Source organism: Salvelinus namaycush, chromosome 34 (genome assembly GCF_016432855.1).
Source record: "Salvelinus namaycush isolate Seneca chromosome 34, SaNama_1.0, whole genome shotgun sequence".
In the NCBI taxonomy this organism is placed as follows: Eukaryota; Metazoa; Chordata; class Actinopteri; order Salmoniformes; family Salmonidae; genus Salvelinus; species Salvelinus namaycush.
The window spans coordinates 37,245,254-37,267,518 of record NC_052340.1 but is presented as its reverse complement, the minus strand read 5'-3'; positions in this window follow the sequence as shown (position 1 = coordinate 37,267,518).

Here is a 22,265-nt window from a genome sequence, read left to right as displayed (position 1 = left end):
TCGAGGAGTTGTTGACGAAATTGGAGGAGAGAGAGCTGTTGATTTGGCAGACTATGCATGGCATTTTCCCTGAGGAGCGTGTTAGCTGTCCGATGCCACCTGTGTCAGTTCCTCGTACTCAGCCTGAAACTTGTGTTAAAGTTCCGGAAGATTTGATGCCGGCTATACACACCAGGTCTCCAGTACACCTTCACAACCCGGTGTGTCCTGTTCCTGCTTCTTGCACTCATCCTGAGATGCGTGTCCCCAGCCCCGTACCACCAGTTCCGGCACCACGCACTAGGTCTAATGTGCGTATCCAGAGCCCTGTACGCACTGTTCCTGCTCCCCGCACTAGCCTTGAGGTGCGTGTCTCCAGCCCATTACCACCAGTGCCTACACCACGCACCAAGCCTCCTGTGCGCCTCCAGAGTCCTGTGTGTCCTGTTGCTGCTCCCCGCACTAGCCCTGAGATGCGTGTCCCCAGCCCGGTACCACCAGTGCCGGCACCACGCACTAGGACTAATGTGCGTCTCCAGGGTCCAGTATGCCCTGTTCCTTCTCCCCGCACTAGCCTTCAGGTGCGTGTCCCCAGCCCGGTACCACCAGTTCCGGCACCACGCACCAAGCCTCATGTGCGTCTCCAGAGCCCTGTACGCACTGATCCTTCTCCCCGCACTCGCCCTGAGGTGCGTGCCCTCAGCCTGGTACCACCAGTCCCGGTACCACGCACCAGTCCTATAGTGCGCCTCGAGAACTCAGTGTGCCCTGTTCCTGCTCCCCGCACTAGCCTTGAGGTGCGTGTCTCCAGTCCGGTACCACCAGTTCCGGCACCACGCACCAAGCCTCATGTGCGTCTCCAGAGCCCTGTACGCACTGATCCTTCCCCCCGCACTCGCCCTGAGGTGCGTGCCCTCAGCCCGGTACCACCAGTCCCGGTACCACGCACCAGTCCTATAGTGCGCCTCGAGAACTCAGTGTGCCCTGTTCCTGCTCCCCGCACTAGCCTTGAGGTGCGTGTCTCCAGTCCGGTACCACCAGTTCCGGCACCACGCACCAGGCCTACTGTGCGCCTCAGCAGGTCAGAGTCGGCCGTCTGCCCAACGCCGCCTGCACTGCTCGTCTGCCCAGCGCCGTCTGAGCTGCCTGCCTGCCCAACGCCATCTGAGCCATCCGTCTGCCCAGCGCCATCTGAGCCATCCGTCTGCCCAGCGCCATCTGAGCCGTCCGTCTGCCCAACGCCATCTGAACTGTCCGTCTGCCAAGCGCCGCATGAACTGCCCGTCTGTACTGAGCCTTCAAAGCCGCCCATCTGTACTGAGCCTGCAAAGCCGCCCGTCTGCCATGAGCCTTCAGAGCCGTCCGCCAGACAGGAGCCGCCAGAGCCGTCCGCCAGACAGGAGCCGCCAGAGCCTTCCGCCAGACAGGAGCCGCCAGAGCCTTCCGCCAGACAGGAGCAGCCAGAGCCTTCCGCCAGACAGGAGCAGCCAGAGCCTTCCGCCAGACAGGAGCAGCCAGAGCCGTCCGCCAGACAGGAGCAGCCAGAGCCGTCCGCCAGACAGGAGCAGCCAGAGCCGGCCGCCAGACAGGATCAGCCAGAGCCGTCCGCCAGACAGGATCAGCCAGAGCCGTCCGCCAGACAGGATCAGCCAGAGCCGTCCGCCAGACAGGATCAGCCAGAGCCGTCCGCCAGACAGGATCAGCCAGAGCCGTCCGCCAGACAGGATCAGCCAGAGCCGTCCGCCAGCCATGACCAGCCAGAGCCGTCCGCCAGCCATGACCAGCCAGAGCCGTCAGCCAGCCATGACCAGCCAGAGCCGTCAGCCAGCCATGACCAGCCAGAGCCGTCAGCCAGCCATGACCAGCCAGAGCCGTCAGCCAGCCATGACCCGCCAGAGCCGTCAGCCAGCCAGGACCCGCCAGAGCCGTCAGCCAGCCAGGACCCGCCAGAGCCGTCAGCCAGCCAGGACCCGCCAGAGCCGTCAGCCAGCCAGGACCCGCCAGAGCCGTCAGCCAGCCAGGACCCGCCAGAGCCGTCAGCCAGCCAGGACCCGCCAGAGCCGTCAGCCAGCCAGGACCCGCCAGAGCCGTCAGCCAGCCAGGACCCGCCAGAGCCGTCAGTCCGGAGCTGCCCCTCCGTCCAGTGGCGCCCTCTGGGATGGTTTTCAGTCCGGGACTCGCCGTTCCAAAGGCGCCACCAAAGCGGTTAGTGACTATGGTGGAGGGGGGTCCACGTCCCGCACCCGAGCCGCCACCATAGGAAGGCCCACCCGGACCCTCCCCTTCTGTGTCAGGTTTTGCGGCCGGAGTCCGCACCTTTGGGGGGGGTACTGTCACACCCTGGCCTCTGTTATATTGATTTTCTTTTTTAGTTTAGTTAGGTCAGGGTGTGACATGGGGGATGTTTGTGTGTTTTGTCTAGTTTAGGGTGTGTGTATTGTTTAAGGGGTTTTTAGTATGTATGGGGTTGTGTTCAGTGTAGGTGTTTAGGAAAGTCTATGGTTGCCTGATTTGGTTCTCAATCAGAGACAGCTGTTTATTGTTGTCTCTGATTGGGAGCCATATTTAAGGCTTTAGGTGTTTGTGGGTAATTGTCTATGTTGAACGTTTGTAGCTTGTGTATGCACTTACGTTTGTAGCTTCACGGTCGTTTGTTGTTTTGTTTTGTAAAAGTGTTCGTTTCGTGTTTCGTCATCTTTAATAAAAGAAGATGTCTTCATATCCCGCTGCACCTTGGTCCGCTTATTATGACGATCGTGACAATATAACACCGACCTCCACTGAAGTTTAGATATATCACTGACCTCCACTGAAGTTTAGATATATCACCGACCTCCACTGAAGTTTAGATATATCACCGACCTCCACTGAAGTATAGATATATCACCGACCTCCACTGAAGTTTAGATATATCACCGACCTCCACTGAAGTTTAGATATATCACCGACCTCCACTGAAGTTTAGATATATCACCGACCTCCACTGAAGTTTAGATATATCACTGACCTCCACTGAAGTTTAGATATATCACCGACCTCCACTGAAGTTTAGATATATCACCGACCTCCACTGAAGTTTAGATATATCACTGACGTCCACTGAAGTTTAGATATATCACTGACGTCCACTGAAGTTTAGATATAACACCGACCTCCACTGCAGTTTAGATATATCACCGACCTCCACTGCAGTTTAGATATATCACCGACCTCCACTGAAGTTTAGATATATCACCGACCTCCACTGAAGTTTAGATATATCACCGACCTCCACTGAAGTATAGATATATCACCGACCTCCACTGAAGTTTAGATATATCACAGACCTCCACTGAAGTTTAGATATATCACCGACCTCCACTGAAGTTTAGATATATCACTGACGTCCACTGAAGTTTAGATATATCACTGACGTCCACTGAAGTTTAGATATAACACCGACCTCCACTGCAGTTTAGATATATCACCGACCTCCACTGCAGTTTAGATATATCACCGACCTCCACTGAAGTTTAGATATATCACCGACCTCCACTGAAGTTTAGATATATCACCGACCTCCACTGAAGTTTAGATATATCACCGACCTCCACTGAAGTATAGATATATCACCGACCTCCACTGAAGTTTAGATATATCACTGACCTCCACTGAAGTTTAGATATAACACCGACCTCCACTGAAGTATAGATATATCACCGACCTCCACTGAAGTATAGATATATCACCGACCTCCACTGCAGTTTAGATATATCACCGACCTCCACTGCAGTTTAGATATATCACCGACCTCCACTGAAGTTTAGATATATCACCGACCTCCACTGAAGTTTAGATATATCACCGACCTCCACTGAAGTTTAGATATATCACCGACCTCCACTGAAGTTTAGATATATCACCGACCTCCACTGAAGTTTAGATATATCACCGACCTCCACTGAAGTTTAGATATATCACCGACCTCCACTGAAGTATAGATATATCACTGACCTCCACTGAAGTTTAGATATATCACCGACCTCCACTGAAGTATAGATATATCACCGACCTCCACTGAAGTATAGATATATCACCGACCTCCACTGAAGTATAGATATAACACCGACCTCCACTGAAGTTTAGATATATCACCGACCTCCACTGAAGTTTAGATATATCACCGACCTCCACTGAAGTATAGATATATCACCGACCTCCACTGAAGTTTAGATATATCACCGACCTCCACTGAAGTATAGATATATCACCGACCTCCACTGAAGTATAGATATATCACCGACCTCCACTGAAGTTTAGATATATCACCGACCTCCACTGAAGTATAGATATAACACCGACCTCCACTGAAGTATAGATATAACACCGACCTCCACTGAAGTTTAGATATATCACCGACCTCCACTGCAGTTTAGATATATCACAGACCTCCACTGAAGTATAGATATATCACCGACCTCCACTGAAGTATAGATATATCACCGACCTCCACTGAAGTATAGATATATCACTGACCTCCACTGAAGTTTAGATATAACACCGACATCCACTGAAGTTTAGATATATCACCGACCTCCACTGAAGTTTAGATATATCACCGACCTCCACTGAAGTTTAGATATATCACCGACCTCCACTGAAGTTTAGATATATCACCGACCTCCACTGAAGTTTAGATATATCACCGACCTCCACTGAAGTATAGATATATCACCGACCTCCACTGAAGTTTAGATATATCACCGACCTCCACTGAAGTTTAGATATATCACCGACCTCCACTGAAGTTTAGATATAACACCGACCTCCACTGCAGTTTAGATATATCACCGACCTCCACTGAAGTATAGATATATCACCGACCTCCACTGAAGTTTAGATATAACACCGACCTCCACTGAAGTATAGATATATCACCGACCTCCACTGAAGTTTAGATATAACACCGACCTCCACTGAAGTATAGATATAACACCGACCTCCACTGAAGTTTAGATATATCACCGACCTCCACTGCAGTTTAGATATAACACCGACCTCCACTGAAGTATAGATATAACACCGACCTCCACTGAAGTTTAGATATATCACCGACCTCCACTGCAGTTTAGATATATCACTGACCTCCACTGCAGTTTAGATATATCACCGACCTCCACTGAAGTTTAGATATATCACCGACCTCCACTGAAGTTTAGATATATCACCGACCTCCACTGAAGTATAGATATATCCTATTTGGCCTCTCGAGTGGTGCAGCGGTCTAAGGCACTGCGTCTCATTGCAAGCGGCATCACTGCAGTCCCTGGTTCAAATCCAGTCCGCGTCACATCCGGACGTGATTGGGAGTTCCATAAGGTGATGCACAATTGGCCCAGCGTCGTCCGGGTTTGGCCGGTGTAGGCTGTCATTGTAAATAAGAATTTGTTCTTAACTGACTTGCCTAAATAAAGGTTTAATAAAAATTAAAAAGGGATGCAGGATTGGGTAAGCATCCTTTAAAGATCTGACTAATTCACATCGCTCTTTCCAAACCTTCATTCACTGTCGGTGAACTCCAAACACGCTGAATGAAGCAATAAGTAGATGGTACTGACAATATACACTGACAGAAATAGGTTATTCACGTCTCTGCATGTTAGAGGAGGCTGGCCTGTATTCTCGCCTTTAAAATAGCAAATATGGGCATTTTTCTTTTGATGAGGTGGGCTAAATATGCTCTCTCCGGTTAGTTCATGTGAAGCTGTGGTAGGCTGCTGTGTGAGTCACTATTAATGTCCTGGACGGAATGGAGATGGCTCACGTTTGGACCAGTTTCTGAAAGACAAAACCTCATGGCAAGCAATTATTTAGCAACAAAGAATTGTATTTAAAAACACTCATTCTAAGGGCCAGGTTCAACACAGTTCAAAACATTACAGAATAATAGTTATTGGCCTTAAATAGAAGCAAATATGTCTAAATAGATCATAAACGTTCTATTGGTCTAATTACTCAATACTATTGACCTGTGAGAGTACTAACTCCGTAATCACATCTTTATCTAAAGCCCTGTCAGACAAGAGATTGCTGCTGTGCTTGACACTGTCTTTAGATCACTATTTAAAACACTGTTGGTCAGCCCATAAAGTTCAAGTAGAGATAATGGACTAAATAGTTTCAATGTTCCACATTTTCACACCTAAGGTTTAAGTACTTAGTCAGATTAGGTTTTGTCCAGAGAATGTGACCTTGAGAGTGAGTATGTGGTAGCCAGGGGTGAAAGTAGATTTAATTTCTTACTGGTACAGGACACCCAAGTGCATCCATTTTTTTTTTTATACTACAAAGAATACAGCGTAGCCTACACTCAAAAAAATAGGGGTTCAACAAGGGTTCTGCTAAGATCCTAAAAGTAATTTGAAGAACCGAAGGGTTCTTGGCACTGAAAATGGGCCCCCAAAAGGTTCTTCCAATAACCCCATAGGCGGTGGGGTTCATCGAGGAACCTCCTTAGTTGGTGGGGGTTCTTACAGGAACCTAAGTGCCCAACTGAAACACTTGGGTTTGAATTTGAAAGGACAGCAGGTGCAGGCACTTTACTGAAAAATGTAAAGATATCCTCAATTGAAGGTAAGGTTTGTCCCTTGTATGATCTAAATTGATATTGTTTTATGATGATACCATCTATTCTTTCATATTTGTGCAAATCTTTCTAAAACAGAAAATGACACAATTCAATTCATATCAGTCTAAAGGTAAGAATATGTAGGCTATTAGAATATGTTGAAGGCTACGGTAGCTGTATTGGATGCAGATGACTGAACTGCTCACTTTTGTATCTGTCTGCAGGTATACAGACAAGGAGGCGTACAAAGGTATGTCAATTGGTATGTTATGCAGATCACATTTACCATCCTCCTCCCTTACCTCTTCAAAACTTCTTCAGGCTACGGTCTATTTTTCTCCACTTCCTGTCTGACTGATGTTCCGAAAGTAAACTGCCTGTTACTCAGGCCCAGAAGCCAGGATATGCATATTGGTACCATTGGAGAGAAAACACGCTGAAGTTTGTAGAAATGTTACAATAATGTATGAGACTATAACACAATTGATATGGTAGGAGAAAATACAAAGAAAAAACAATCGGAATTTTAATTTTTTTGAGAGCCCATGCTCTTTCATTGGAAAGCTATGGGTCCTATGCAATTCCAGCACCCAGATTGAAATTCCTATGACTTCCGCTAGATGTCAACAGTCTTTGTTCAAGGTTTCAGGCTTGTTTCTTCCCAAACGCGGAAGAATTTTGAGTTTTGGTACTGGGAGTCAGAGTTGGAAATCAGTCTGTGCGCGCACGACGAAGAGGACGCTCACTTGCTAATTTAGCTTTTCTATTGAACATACTTCTTTCCGTATGAAATATTATAGTTTAATTACATTTTAGGGTACCTGAGGATTAAATATAAATGTATTTTGACTTGTTTTAACAAAGTTTAGCAGTAACTTTTTGGATTCCTTTCTCTGCATGTTGAATGAGTGGATTACTCAAATCGATGGCGCCAACTAAACAGACTTTTACAAATCTAACAGAACAACCATGCATGTTGTAGCTGGGACCCTTGGGATTTCAAATCAGAGGAATATTTTCAAAAAGTAAGTGTCACGGCCGTTTAAAGGAGTGGACCAAGGCACAGCGTTTTGAGCGTACATACTTATTTACCGATGTCGCGAACAAAAACAATGACTATCAAACCGACACGTGCCGCCAACGTAGTGCATCCAGGCAACTAACAAGGACAACTACCCACAAAACCAACTTGGAAAATGGCAACCTAAATAGGCTCCCCAATCAGAGACAACGATAAACAGCTGTCTCTGATTGGGAACCCATCCAGGCCACCATCAACCTAATTACCCCTAGACAATACAAAATCCCCATAGATAACAAAAACCCTAGACAAGACAAAACCCCATCGACAATACAAAAACTAAACAAACCACCCTTGTCACACCCTGACCTAACCAAATAATAAAGAAACCAAATATAACTAAAGTCAGGGCGTGACAGTAAGTGAATATTTAATCGCTATTTGTGATTTTACGAAGCCTGTGCTGGTTGAAAAATATTATGATGTGCAGTGCCGTCCTCAAACAATCGCATGGCATGCTTTCGATGTAAAGCCTATTGTAAATCGGGCAATGCAGTTAGATTAACAACAATTAAAGCTTTTAACCGATATAAGACCCTTGCATGTACCTAGATGTTTAATATCCATAATTTTTATGATTATTTATTTAAATTGCGCGCCCTCCAATTTCACCGGAAGTTGTCGACAGGTGTCTCGCTGGCGGGACGTCTAGCCCTATCCCAGAGGCCTCTACATTATGGACAAGGTGTGTGTATGAAAACCATTATCCAAACAGTTTGTTTCATTCACATCCACCACAAAAGGTATGAATACAGTCGTGTGCATTTTTGTTAATCATCTGTATAATGATTATTTTGGGGATTCACAGACTTTACCCTCCCTACATCTCTGATGAATATAACAGGAAACCTGTTTGATCACCATGCAGGGCAAAATCATTCTGTCTATGGATATGGAGAACATCAACACATTGACATCAACACGCCAGATATACCCATTGGACTCTGCTAAGAGTTACCTCATTTAGATTTTATTATTCTGCTTTGCCACTAAAATCAAAATAAACACTGAGAACTAAAATATTGTTTTATTGTTGTTATTGTTATGCACATTATTATTATTAATAATAATAATACCAACAGGGGAGGGGGTAGTTCAAACATTTACCCCAAAAGGTTTTTCGAGGATACATTAAAAGGGGTTCTTTGAAGAATCCTTTTAAAGGGTTCTTCAAAGAACTTATAGGGGTTCCTCTACAGTCTCTTTTTGAAGAACCCCTAAAGGATACTCCAGGAACATTTTCTTTTTAGAGTGTAGACTATGTGATTTAAAACAATCCACAGTTTCTTATTTTTAAGATGCTAATGATCCTCTGTGGCCAAATCGTGCTTTCTGGTGTAGTAGCCTATTTTGAATGATTGCGTTTATTTATGTATAGACAGGAGTAAGCTAAAAAGGCTAGATAATTTTGGAAATTTCATTCAATTTACTTTAGGGAAAGCTTAGCTTCCCCTAGCCTCATGGACAGGCCGCCTATGCCTTTTAATGTGGCATAAACACAACGAGTCATGATGTTTTCATCTGATTGTCAAACAATCACTTTAAAAAGCCTCTCCTGTAGGCTACCCACGCACATTCGTCCACTCACAAAGTCATTTCAGGAACCAAACCCCAACAGTGCACTGTGCACCCGCAATGTGATGAATGAAAAGAGACAGCTGTTATATAACACTATTGTAATGACATTCTGAGATTGTCATTAGGCCTACACTTGTAGGCTGAATTGATGCATCCACTGTTGTTCACACGAGCCTCGGTCTCGGCCACTCATCTCCGTTTTGTCTGTGAGGACATTCATCTTTGCCTTGACAAAATGTGTTCTCCTCAAACCACAAAGCAATTTGGAGCCTATACCACCCGGATTCCAGTCAATTCGCTAATGTTTCATGCTCCTGACATGCAGTAGTGTTAAGTAACGGTGTAGTAGCCTACAGTTGTTTGGGCATGTTGTATTAATTGTGATAGGCTCATGTTTTACTGGTATGGCGTACCCTCACAGGCTACGCGGTATGGTGCGGACGCCTTACTGGACCATACCTCCTTACTATCCTTCACCCCTGGTGGTAGCTAGTATTATTTCGAATTCTATGTGCTTTAAACTGCCCTTAATGGACTAGACGATTGAGTTGAGGCCAGGGGATCGAACCCTGGTCTCCAAGGGTAATACATGTGTGCCAGATGTGGCAGGACTATCACTAGACTGTGTGGACAGCATTCTACAGCTCCCTCAATGACAAAAGGACAGAAGTGACATGATTGTTCTTTATGACCGTTATCCCAGCTCGCCACTTCAGATCAGGATTTACTGTGACTGAGAGGCCATCTTGGTCTTTAAATAGGGCGACTGACTGGATGAGCGCAGGCCATGGGGAAGTGACCTCTAAATGCTATTTTCGTTGCCACTATCATTATTTTCAATAAATGGTGCAGAAAGCCTCACATTTTCCTGTCATGTCTGACTTTGCGGAGCCCACTCACTTAAGGCACGTATCGCATGACAACTGGAAAATATAATGGGGGAAAATGGAAAGCAACTTTTTTTTTGCTACTTTGACTCTCGAGTAGATGTCCCTTCAAATGCAGTGACCCCATAACAGAGAACAACACAATATTGTATCTCCTGGCAATTTTGTGGAATTTATGTCAATCCAATATGGGGGGATGGGTGGATGAGTCCTTCCCTTGGAGGACAGAGACTCCTGTTCTGTTCCTGGCACTTCGGGTCTTTTCCGTTGATATGTTCTCTTCTTCATGTCAATCCAAGCAGGTTTTTCCATGCCTGCTTTGTGTCTTCATGTTGCCATCGCCTGACTAGAATATCCACAGGGATGTGTGTAGGACTCCAGCTGAGCATGTGTAGAGAGCATGTTGTTACTGTAGGTAAGCTATTCCAAGCTCTTTCTGAAATGAAATGCGTCCGTTTGTACCATTGCAGGAGTCACTGGAGTGACGTGATTGATCTAACGTGCTTGGAACATGTCTCTCTGTCACATTGTCTCTCACTTTATCACTCCTTCTCTGTCCTCCAACCCTCCTCCCCCTCCCCTCCCTCCCTCTCTCCCAGTACCTCTCCTCTCAGGCGTCTGCAGGCAGCAGGCTTTCAGTCAGTCAGTCCCTGTCAGATGGGTCATGTGCTCATATTACCTGGTGTTCCTCCTCATGGTCCTCTTCAGAGTGGGGTCGACTCCACTGCTCAGCAGCTGTCTCAGCAGAACACAGCGTTAAGGTTGAGACAGACACAGATACCTTCAGGGTGAGAAAACAGATGTAACAATGTAAATCTTTAGTAGGCCAACGTCTATGAATTACTTCCCTATCCTCCCAGGCTTCAGTAATGGCGAGCCGAGTAAAGAGCACTAACATACTGTGTTTTTGTTCTTCTGGATTGACACTCACCATTTTCTGTCAAATATGATTTGAGTGTCTGTTCTTCTGTTTTCAAGTGTCTGTAGGGAAATGAATGGAAATCATTATTTTGGTGCCTTGGTTTTTAGGAAGAGATATGTCACTAAACATATTCAGCACACACAGTTTTGGGACACTGTAAAGTCCATGGAGAACAAGATCACCTCCTCCCAGCTGCCCACTGCACTGAGGCTAGGTAACACGGTCACCACCAATAAATCCATGATAATCAAAAATTTCAATAAGCATTTCTCTACGGCTGGCGATGCCTTCCTCCTGGCTACTCCAACCCCGATCGCTGCAGCTGTACATAGTCCATCTGTAAATAGCTCACCCAATCTACCTACCTCATCCCCATATTGTTTTTATTTATTTTTCTGCTCTTTTGCACACCAGTATCTCTACTTGCACACCATCATCTGCTCATTTATCACTCCAGTGTTAATCTGCTAAATTGTAATTCTTCGCTACTCTGGCCTATTATTGCCCTCCTCCTCATGCCTTTTGCACACACTGTATACATACTTTCTTTTTTTCTACTGTGTCATTGACTTGTTTATTGTGTTATTGGCTTGTTTATTGTTTATTCCATGTGTAACTCTGTGTTGTTGTCTGTGTCACACTGCTTTGCTTTATCTTGGCCAGGTCGCAGTTGTAAATGAGAACTTGTTCTCAACTAGCCTACCTGGTTAAATATAGGTGAAAAAATAAATGAATAAATTAACATACCATATCTTTCTCTCCCTTTTCATTTCAAACAGCATGCGGTTCTTTAATGTTTTCCGTCTGTTTTCTAATCTAATGGAATAGAGCAAAAATGAATTCACCAACAGAAAACAAAGTCACGGTTATTGTTAAATCGAATGCGCCATCCACCTGTTTCCCATTTTATCACATTGAGGCTCTTGCGAGGTTGTTGCCTACCGATGATTCACACAATCAATGTGTCCTGTAACCAAACCCACATCATCCTCTTGCAGTGCTATTCTGGGCGCTACTCAAGACCCAGTATCAGATTCATCTTAGACAAAGAGAGATGATAAGAAAAATGAGGGAGGAGGGAGGAGGATGACCTCATGAAGATATGAGCTGTCCGCCTACTTTCCGCTGTGGCTCTGTATGCCGATACTGACTGATAGTGATGTAAGCCTGTCTCCCTGCTTCTGTCTCTCTGTTCTTTTGCTGTGTCTGATGTCTATCTCTGAAAGGCTTCCTTCCTAGTCGGTGACACCGGTACGACCCTGACACTGTTATCTGTCCCATCGTTCGTCCCCTGGACCGGTGGGTGACCTTTCAGTTGCCATGGTGAAGTATTTGTTGAGGACTTAGGGCACTCAGGGGAGGAGAGATGGTGTGAATGGCCTCTTGTCACTGTCACTGGCTCTGTCCTGTGAGGAGAGGGAGGTTTTCTACAGGATGTGTGCAGGATACACACTCGTACAAGGTTCTTGAAAAAGGTATATAGTAAAACATAAATATCAAATTACGAATCTTTTGAGAAAAACGGAACAACCTCCATACAGACACACACTTTAAAAATCTTAAGAAGAAATCCCTCACTCACACACACACGGTGTACTGCACACACACACAAACATACACATGCTTGCACACACACACACACACACACACACACACACACACACACACACACACACACACACACACACACACACACACACACACACACACACACACACACACACACACACACACACACACACACACACACACACACACACACACACACACAGATACACATGCACACACACGTGATAGATGAAGGGATGAGAAAGGGAAAGAAGTAAAGACAGAGACGGAGGGGAGAGAGTGAGAGGAATGGGAAACATTATCTAGTCATTACCATCGTCCAACACAGCTTGTCTCTGGAACCACTGAACCACGCTTTCATTTCCCAAAATAATTACAAACATTTCACAGTTCTACAAACAAACTGAGCTTGTATTCTGATTGAGATAAATAACTATGTGAATAACCGTCAAATGAAAGACGATGGATATTTCTCCATTAGACCATTCTACTGTGGACCCCGACCCATACCTCCACACAGCCGAACCGTTTGTGTTGAGTGATGAAACGCCTGCAACAAACTATACAAATTACACAAGGAGATGCTGTTATGACATCACGTTGTGTGGATTCAATCCTTCTCTGAACTCACACACATGGGTGCGCATGCATGCACACACACACACACACACACACACACACACACACACACACACACACACACACACACACACACACACACACACACACACACACACACACACACACACACACACACACACACACACACACCCCTCCTCCTCTTTGCTAAAGTAATGAGGCTATAAACACACAGGGAATGTGGAAGGTACGCTACTTAACGCTAGTGGGAAGTTCAGGACCACATACTGTTTATAAGAGAACACAGTGGGTAGAGGATAACGTTCAGTACCAGTAGAAAAACACTGTGGACTTCTGACTAGTTCCCATACACTTCCCATCCATCCATCTCTCACCATGTCTTGACTCCAGAGGAGCATATGTAGAACAAGCTAATAGTTCAGGGGTCAGGCCACTCAACAAGGCCACTTAGAAATAAAATAAGCAGTATGTACCTGGTCCACTGTGTGTCAAACACACTGCACTGATCATAATGGAGGAGGAAATAATGGGTTCCGCATGTGTGTGTGTGTGTGCGTGCGTGCGTGCGTGAGTGCGTGAGTGCGTGCGTGCGTGCGTGCGTGCGTGCGTGCGTGCGTGTGTGTGTGTGTGTGTGCGTGCGTGTGTGTGTCAGTAGCGGTACATGGGTACAATCCCTTGGGAAGCAAAGCCCTCCAATAAAAGCCATATTACAACCTATTCATTGTGATAATTGTGTTGTTTTCTCTAGAAACTCTTAGTTCATATGCCTTGCCACCATGATATATAGGCCTAAGGCTGAGACAATAAGAAGACACAGTGGCAGAATAAATTCGATCACACCTTTGTTTCATCACAACTGGAAAGCAACCTCTGTCTGGTGAAGTCCACAAAGCATATTGCATGTAACAGTTATATGACCTACATTTTGGGACTATAAACAACTATTGATTTACAACCACGGAGAATTACCTACCGCAAGTCGCAAGGATAACAGCAGCTGCCTCCACTATTTCAACTTTAACATCTCAACATCATCAAATAACCTCTGCTTAGTCTAATACAGTGACAACTAAAAGATACCAAAAACACTTTAGTCCAATCAACAAAAGCTAAATATTATGTTGTTGTCCACGGTTCTGATTTATGTGTGTGTGTTTGCATTCGTTCGTGCAAGTAGAAAAACATGTTGTCGAGAAAAGCCAACCCATCCTCCTCTCTATCATGTTGACTAAACGGTCTATGACTCTGTCATACAGTACACACTTTCATTTTTATATTTGAACTTCCTTTATGGGCAATGTTAGCTAGTTAACATTAGCTTTCTACATCTAGCTACATATTGAACTTCCATCCTCTCAGGTCAGGGGCACAATGTATGAATGTATGGTTGGATCAGAATCTCCGTTATAATCATTGGCCAGTACGGAGAATTAAGTAAAACCACAAGTCCAAATCCCTATCTCCATCCATGACTAACAACTTGACAACAATTTAAGGAGATGTAACAATTCAAGATGTTTCTGTCGATGACGTATTGCTCTCGATGTGATGAGATAGGAGTGAAGCCAAATCCAAACTGGCTTCCCTTGACACTTTTTGTGGTGCGCCAGGACCATTCACAGTTGAGTTCACTCAGTTTAGCTCAACGCAGATTGTCTATTTTGTCAAGGGAAGCCGAATGCTCGCTGGTTTCCCTTGCATTCAATGCTACCAGACAGCATCAGATAGATGGGCTACACCTACAGAGACAGATGGGGGCTGTTTAATTCGCTCGGATGCTTTCTCCGGTGAAATACAGTACATTCAGCCTCTTGTGAATTGAAGGAAATTATGAAACATAGAGAGACGAAAGATAAATATATATATATATATTTTTCATTTTTTGGGGAAAGCCTGGCTTTCCTTGGTATCCATGAATACACGTCACTGATATGTGTGTGTATGTGTGTGTGTGTCAAATGTTATTTGTCACATGCGCCAAATACAACGGGTGTAGACTTAATCGTGAAATGCTGTACTGTATCACAACCGGCCGTGATTGGGAGTCCCATAGGACGGCGCACAACTGGCCCAGCATCGTCTGGGTTTGGCCAGTGTAGGCCGTCATTGTAAATAAGAATTTGTTCTTAACTGACTTGCCTAGTAAAATAAAGGTTCAGTTAATTAAAACAATATAAAAAACAAATGGGAAAGCGGGGTAAAGACTAGGCGTCAGGAATGATAATATTAATAAGAGTAAAATAAAGAACAGAGTACCAGCAGCATATGATGAGTCTAAAAGTGCATGTGTATGCGTGTGTGTGTTTGTGTTGTCGGTACGCGTGTGTGCTGTGTGTGTATTTAGTGTATGTGAATGTGTGTGGGTTTTGTGTGAGAGTGTCAGTGTAGTGTGTGTCTGAGTCAGTGGAGGCTCCTCAGAGGAGGAAGGGGAGAACCATCCTCCTCAGTGAATTCCATAAAAGTAAAAATAGTGAAACATTTAAAAAGATAAAACTATACTAAATATCTTCACGTCACCAAATAATTGATTAAAACACACTGTTTTGCAATGAAGGTCTACAGTAGCATCAACAGCACTCTGTAGGGTAGCACAATGGTGCTAGCTTCCGTCCTCCTCTGGGTACATTGACTTCAATACAAAACCTAGGAGGCTCATGGTTCTCACCCCCTTCCACAGACTTCAACGGCAGATTATGACAACTTTTGGAGCACGTCCTCCAACCTATCAGAGCTCTTGCAGCATAAGCCTACCATGTTGTCCGCCCAATCAAAGGATCAGATAATGAATCTAGTAATGAAAGCATATGCTACAGCGAGCTAGCACTGCAGTGCATCAAATGTGGTGAATAGTTGACTCAAATAGAGAGAATAGTTGTTTTGAACAAATTAATTTCTATGACATTACTTTAACTAATATGGCGAGCACGATGTAGGCTGTGTGTAGCACTTATGATATGGTTTGACTTGGTCAAATACAGCTGATGTGTTGTGGATTGAAGTCCACAAGCGAAGGGAAAATGTGAGAGGAGGAGAGCACATAGATGTGAGAAGGAATACAACGTGGCTGCTATGAAAGTGAAATGTGTTTAAGAGTGATCAGGAAAGTATTCATTCCGCCGATTCTGTTGAAACATTTTCTTAAACAGAAGCAAACGGATAAACATACCTGAATTTGTCCAATAGAAACTCTCGTTTGAAACTGTTGGACTAATGATTACACCCTAGATCAGCTAGATGCAGGCAAGCGTGTGCAAGGCGGTATTGAATGTGTCACTGTTTGTTACCTTTATTACTCAAAATTCTCTACGTTATAAACTTTAATTCATAGGCTAGGTTGTATCAACTTCATGATGGGTATAGGTAAAAATTTGAGTATCATGTAGTGGCATAAACCTATCGATGTTACATTGAACTGGGTGAATGGATTATGAACGAGAGTCATCCAATATGCTTTAATAGGAATAAGGCAATGCTCATGAAAATAATGGTCCTCCCTCATCTTAAACGGCACAGACCGCCACTGGTTTGAGTGTATATATAGTGTGTAAGCTAGGGTCAGTGCAGATAGTCCGGGTAACCATTAATTAATAATTGACCAGTTTTATAGATATTAAGCAGTCTTATGACTTGGGGGTAGAAGCTGTCTCAGAGCTTGTTGGTTCCGAGAGCCAATGCTCCGATACTATTTGTCAGACGGAAGCAGAGTGAATGGTCTATGGCTTGGGTGGCTGGAGTCTTTGGCAATTGTTGGGGCCTTCCTCTGACACTGCCTGGTATAGAGGTCCTGAATGGCAGGGAGCTCTGCCCCAGTGATGTACTGGGCTGTCCACACCTCCCTGTAGCGCTTTGCCATTGAGGGTGGTACATTTGCCATACCAAGCAGTGAAGGAGCAAGTCAAGATGCTCTCAATGGTGCAGCTATAGCAGGAAAATAGTCATGGTCAGATTTGCTGAAGGGAGGACATGGGAGGGCCTGATATGTGTTTCTGTGAACAAAAGTGGTCTAGAGTTTTAGTGCCTCTAGTGGTGCAGGAGATCGGTTGGGAAAAGTGAGATAGAACAGGTTTAAGTCTCCCCGAGTTAGTCTCCGTCCATCAGAAACGCTGCCTCTGGGTGAGTAGTTTCTTGTTTGTTTATGTCTCCATACAGTTCGTTGAGTGGCAAAGTGGTGTTGGCTTGTGGGGGGATGTATACAGCGATGATGATTACAGATGGAAACCCTCTTGGTAGATAGAAGGGTCTGCAGTTTACCATGAGGTAATCTACTTCAGGTGAGCAAAAGCTTGAGATTTCGATCTCGACAAACCATTTCTGTATGGACCTCGCTTTGTGCACGGGGGCACTGTCATGCTGAAACAGGAAAGGGCCTTCCCCAAACTGTTGCCACAAAGTAAGAAGCACAGAATTGTCTAGAATGTCATTGTATGCTGTAGCCTTAAGATTTCCCTTCACTGGAACTAAGTGGCCTAGCCCGAACCATGAAAAACAGCCCTAGATCATTATTCCTCCTCAACCAAACTTTACAGTTGGCACTATACTTGGCTGCTCGGCCATGGAAACCCATTTCATGGAGCTCCCAACAAAAAATGTTATGCTGATGTTGCTACCAGAGGAAGTTTGGAACTCGTTAGTGAGGGTTACAGCCGAGGACACTTCGATTTTTACGCACTTGATGGTCCCGTTCTGTGAGCTTATGTGGCCTACCACTTTGCGGCTGAGGCGGTGTTGCTCCTAGACGTTTCCACTTCACAATAACAGCACTTACAGTTGACCGAGGCAGCACTAGCAGGGCAGAAATGAGCCAAATCCATTAATTTGAAGGGGTGTCCATAGTGTATGTGATAATATTAAGTCACTAAATAGCAAAGACGGTTGGAACTCGTCATGTGTGTGTGTGTATACCGTAAAACATAATAAATAAACACAGTCTCAAATAGCCGCCTATCCCTTTTAATAGCCTGGCAATGGCACACATTTTCATCAAATAAGCTGCTAGCCATTGGCTGCTAACAGCTGAGAACTGATAGCTAATGGGCAAGCACAAAAACAGTCAGCAACTCGGGAGTACATACCCATAGAAGTCAGCCGATCGTCCTCTAGTGGTCAAAGTAAGAACTTCCAGAAATGCAAAGTCAAAGAGGATAATCATTATTCTGTCAAGGAAAATTATAATTACATTTTTTTTTTTATAGAAGCATGCTAAGACAAAACAAATGTGACACATTTTGTAAATGATAACACATTAGTGCAGGAAAATGTAGAAACGTATTAAAATGCTTGAAGTGAATGCTGGATTTAAACAATTATTATGCAAATGAGTAAAAGCGGTGTCCATTAAGGAAATAGATGCTTTGCTCAAACAGAACCTGTCTCTAATAAGCGCCTGTTGTGTTCAGTGATTTCAGCAAAATAAATGTGAGGGCTATTAATTCATTTCTGTGTGTGTATACTGAGGGGTACTGATGAAAGAACCACAATGTCACAAGGGGGGTGTACAGCAGTAGGCCCAGGGGTTGATGGGTAATAACCTACAGCTGTGAAATGGACGTCTGCCTTTGTCTCTGCAACGTTCCTGGACATTCCTGCATTCATTACCTTAGTGTCATACAAGTCAATGTCACTGTACTGACATTGAAGATGCTGTCATGTACGTGCATGGCAACAAATCTGCTGGTGATGTTTATGTCTTCATTGTAAACCAAAAGCAATATACACATATACACTGAGTATACCAAACCTTAGGAACACCTTCCTAATGTTAAGTTTCACCGTCCTTTTTGTCCTCAGAACAGCCTCAATTCGTCGGAGCATGCACTCTACAAGGTGTCAAAAGCTTTCCACAGGGATGCTGGTCCATGTTGACTGCAATGCTTCCCACAGTTGTGTCAAGTTGGCTGGATGTCCTTTGGGTGGTTGACCATTCTTGATACACAAGGTAAACTGTTGAATGTGAAAAACCCATCAGCGCTGCAGTTCTTGACACAACCCGATGCGCCTGGCACCTACTACCATACCCCGTTTAAAGACAAAAATATTTTGTCTTGCCCATTCACCCTCTAAATGGCACACATACACAATCCATGTCTCAATTGTCTCAAGGCTTAAAATCCTCAGTCTATTTAATGGAAAGAGCAGGTGTTCTTAATGTTTTGTATACTGAGTGTACATGTACATATGCCCCCCAAATATGAATATTTATGCTAGTGCAGGTGCTGTCTTCTGGGACAAAACAAATCATTCATGAAGTAGTCTTTCACTCAGTCCCTCATTCATACACTCATGTACATTCACACAATAGTCCCAAGTAATATGTCTATGTCTCTGGTGCTGATGTATGAAAACATGACCAAAAGATGGACAAGAAACAAGACGATTAATCATTTATACACTCTGGGAACCGTACACATACACAAGTACTCACACACACACACACACACACACACACACACACACACACACACACACACACACACACACACACACACACACACACACACACACACACACACACACACACACACACACACACACACACACACACACACACAATTGTCTATAGGATTTTGCTGGTATAAGGGTTTATAGGCGGGGCCTGAGGAATTAGCTGGAGGTGATTGGTTGACAGTAACTGCCTCCTGCTTCCCTGATTATACACATGCAGATCAGCCTAATTATTCCACCAGAGCTTCTACCAATCTAAATATGAATCTCTGATTAGAAACCAGGAATTTGTCATTAGTACACACCAATAAACCCATTTCCGACACACCTCAAGGGGAGGGGAGGGGAGGGAAGAGGGGGTTAAGAGCTAGTTAAGAGCTTAAGAGCTAGTGGGTTAAAGAGCTAAGAGCTGAGAGAGAACCTCTCTGGGAAAATATAGAGATACATAAATAAGACAATTATTTTAGTGGGAGACGGAGACAGCGGGAAGTCGCATGGGGAGGGAGGACGATAAGTAACCGGAGATAGTGCACCACATATGAAGAGCATGGCTGTTAAGCTATGTCTTAGTGGCTTTAATGGAATAGATAGAAGCCTTCTCCTCCTATGTAGATGTTTGAGGGCTATTAGAGTGAGAGGGGAGTGGCTCTGTGTACTGTAGTTATCACCTAACGAAAGGCTATCATCTGATACATTAGTGAATGGAGGAGGGAGAGAGGAAGGGATGGAGGGAGAGGGGGAGGGATGGAGAGAGAGGGAGGGATGGAGAGAGGGAGAGAGAAGGGATGGAGAGAGAGGGAGAGAGAAGGGATGGAGAGAGAGAGGGATAGAGAAAGGATGGAGAGAGAGAGGGAGGGATGGAGAGAGAGGGAGGGATGGAGAGAGGGAGAGAGAAGGGATGGAGAGAGAGGGAGAGAGAAGGGATGGAGAGAGAGAGGGAGAAAGGAAGGGATGAGAGAGAGCGAGAGAGAAGGGAAGGAGAGAGAGGGAGAGGGAAGGGATGGAAAGAGAGGGGATAGAGAAGGGATGGAGAGAGAGAGGGAGAAAGAAAGAGTGAGAGAGAGAGAAAGAGAGGGACAAGAAAGAGTGAGAGAGAGAGAGAGAGGGGAAAGAGATATAGAAAGAGAAATAAAGAGCGAGACACAGTGACAGAGAAAGAGAGGGAGAAAGAGAGAGAGAGAGAGAGAGAGAGAGAGAGAGAGAGAGAGAGAGAGAGAGAGAGAGGGATGGAGAGAGAGGGAGGGATGGAGAGCGGGAGAAAGGAAGGGATGAGAGAGAGCGAGAGAGAAGGGAAGGAGAGAGAGGGAGAAAGAAGGGATGGAGCGAGAGAGGGATAGAGAAAGGATGGAGAGAGAGAGGGAGAAAGGAAGGGATGAGAGAGAGCGAGAGAGAAGGGAAGGAGAGAGAGGGAGAGGGAAGGGATGGAAAGAGAGGGGATAGAGAAGGGATGGAGAGAGAGAGGGAGAAAGAAAGAGTGAGAGAGTGAGAGAGGGACAAGAAAGAGTGAGAGAGAGAGAGAGAGAGAGAGAGAGAGAGAGAGAGAGAGAGAGAGAGAGAGAGAGAGAGAGAGAGAGAGAGAGAGAGAGAGAGAGGGGAAAGAGATATAGAAAGAGAAATAAAGAGCGAGACACAGTGACAGAGAAAGAGAGGGAGAAAGAGAGAGAGAGAGAGAGAGAGAGAGAGAGAGAGAGAGAGAGAGAGAGAGAGAGAGAGAGAGAGAGAGAGAGAGAGAGAGAGAGAGAGAGAGATAGAGAGAGAGAGAGAGAGAGAGAGAGAGAGAGAGAGAGAGAGAGAGAGAGAGAGGAAAGAAGGCAGAAAGAAGGAGATGCAGTAGAGAAGGTAAGAGGAAGCAGTTAAAGGGAGAACGTCGGAGGAGCTGAGTAGAGCGGAGAAGGGATTGTTTTTTTAATAACTTTTTTCCATCCATGGAGCTGAGTATTCCCCATACTGTGTGGTTGTTCTTCGCCTGCAGAGTGAGTTTTGCCAGTAATTTGACTTTATTTACTCGGTTGCCTCTGAAGACGGATGCCTGCTCTGTGCTGAGGCTCACTCTGCCTCACACGCTGATCACTAACACCTGAGATAAACACATAACACCAGCACACAGCAGTGTTATGTGTGGATCACAGATCACACACACACACACACACACACACACACACACACACACACACACACACACACACACACACACACACACACACACACACACACACACACACACACACACACACACACACACACACACACACACACACACACACACACACACACACAACTCAGCAGTATGTCGCAACCACACATACAAGCAACTCTGCAGTGTCTCACACACACCACACACACATTGGAATGCTTTGCCAGCCAGCTCAGCAGTGTGTGTCTGACAGGTGACAGTGTCTGGCCCTGTGAACTACAGCTCAGTGTTGTGTTTGGCTGGGATTAAGAATCCCACCAGGAGAAGAGACTCACACACCCCCTATTTGCTTCAAAATACTACAAAAGACTATTATTGGTTTTAATCAATCAGCATTCAGGATTAGGCCCACCCGTCGTATAAAAGCTTATTATGTATGTGTGCATGGTTTGTGTGTGTGTGTGTAC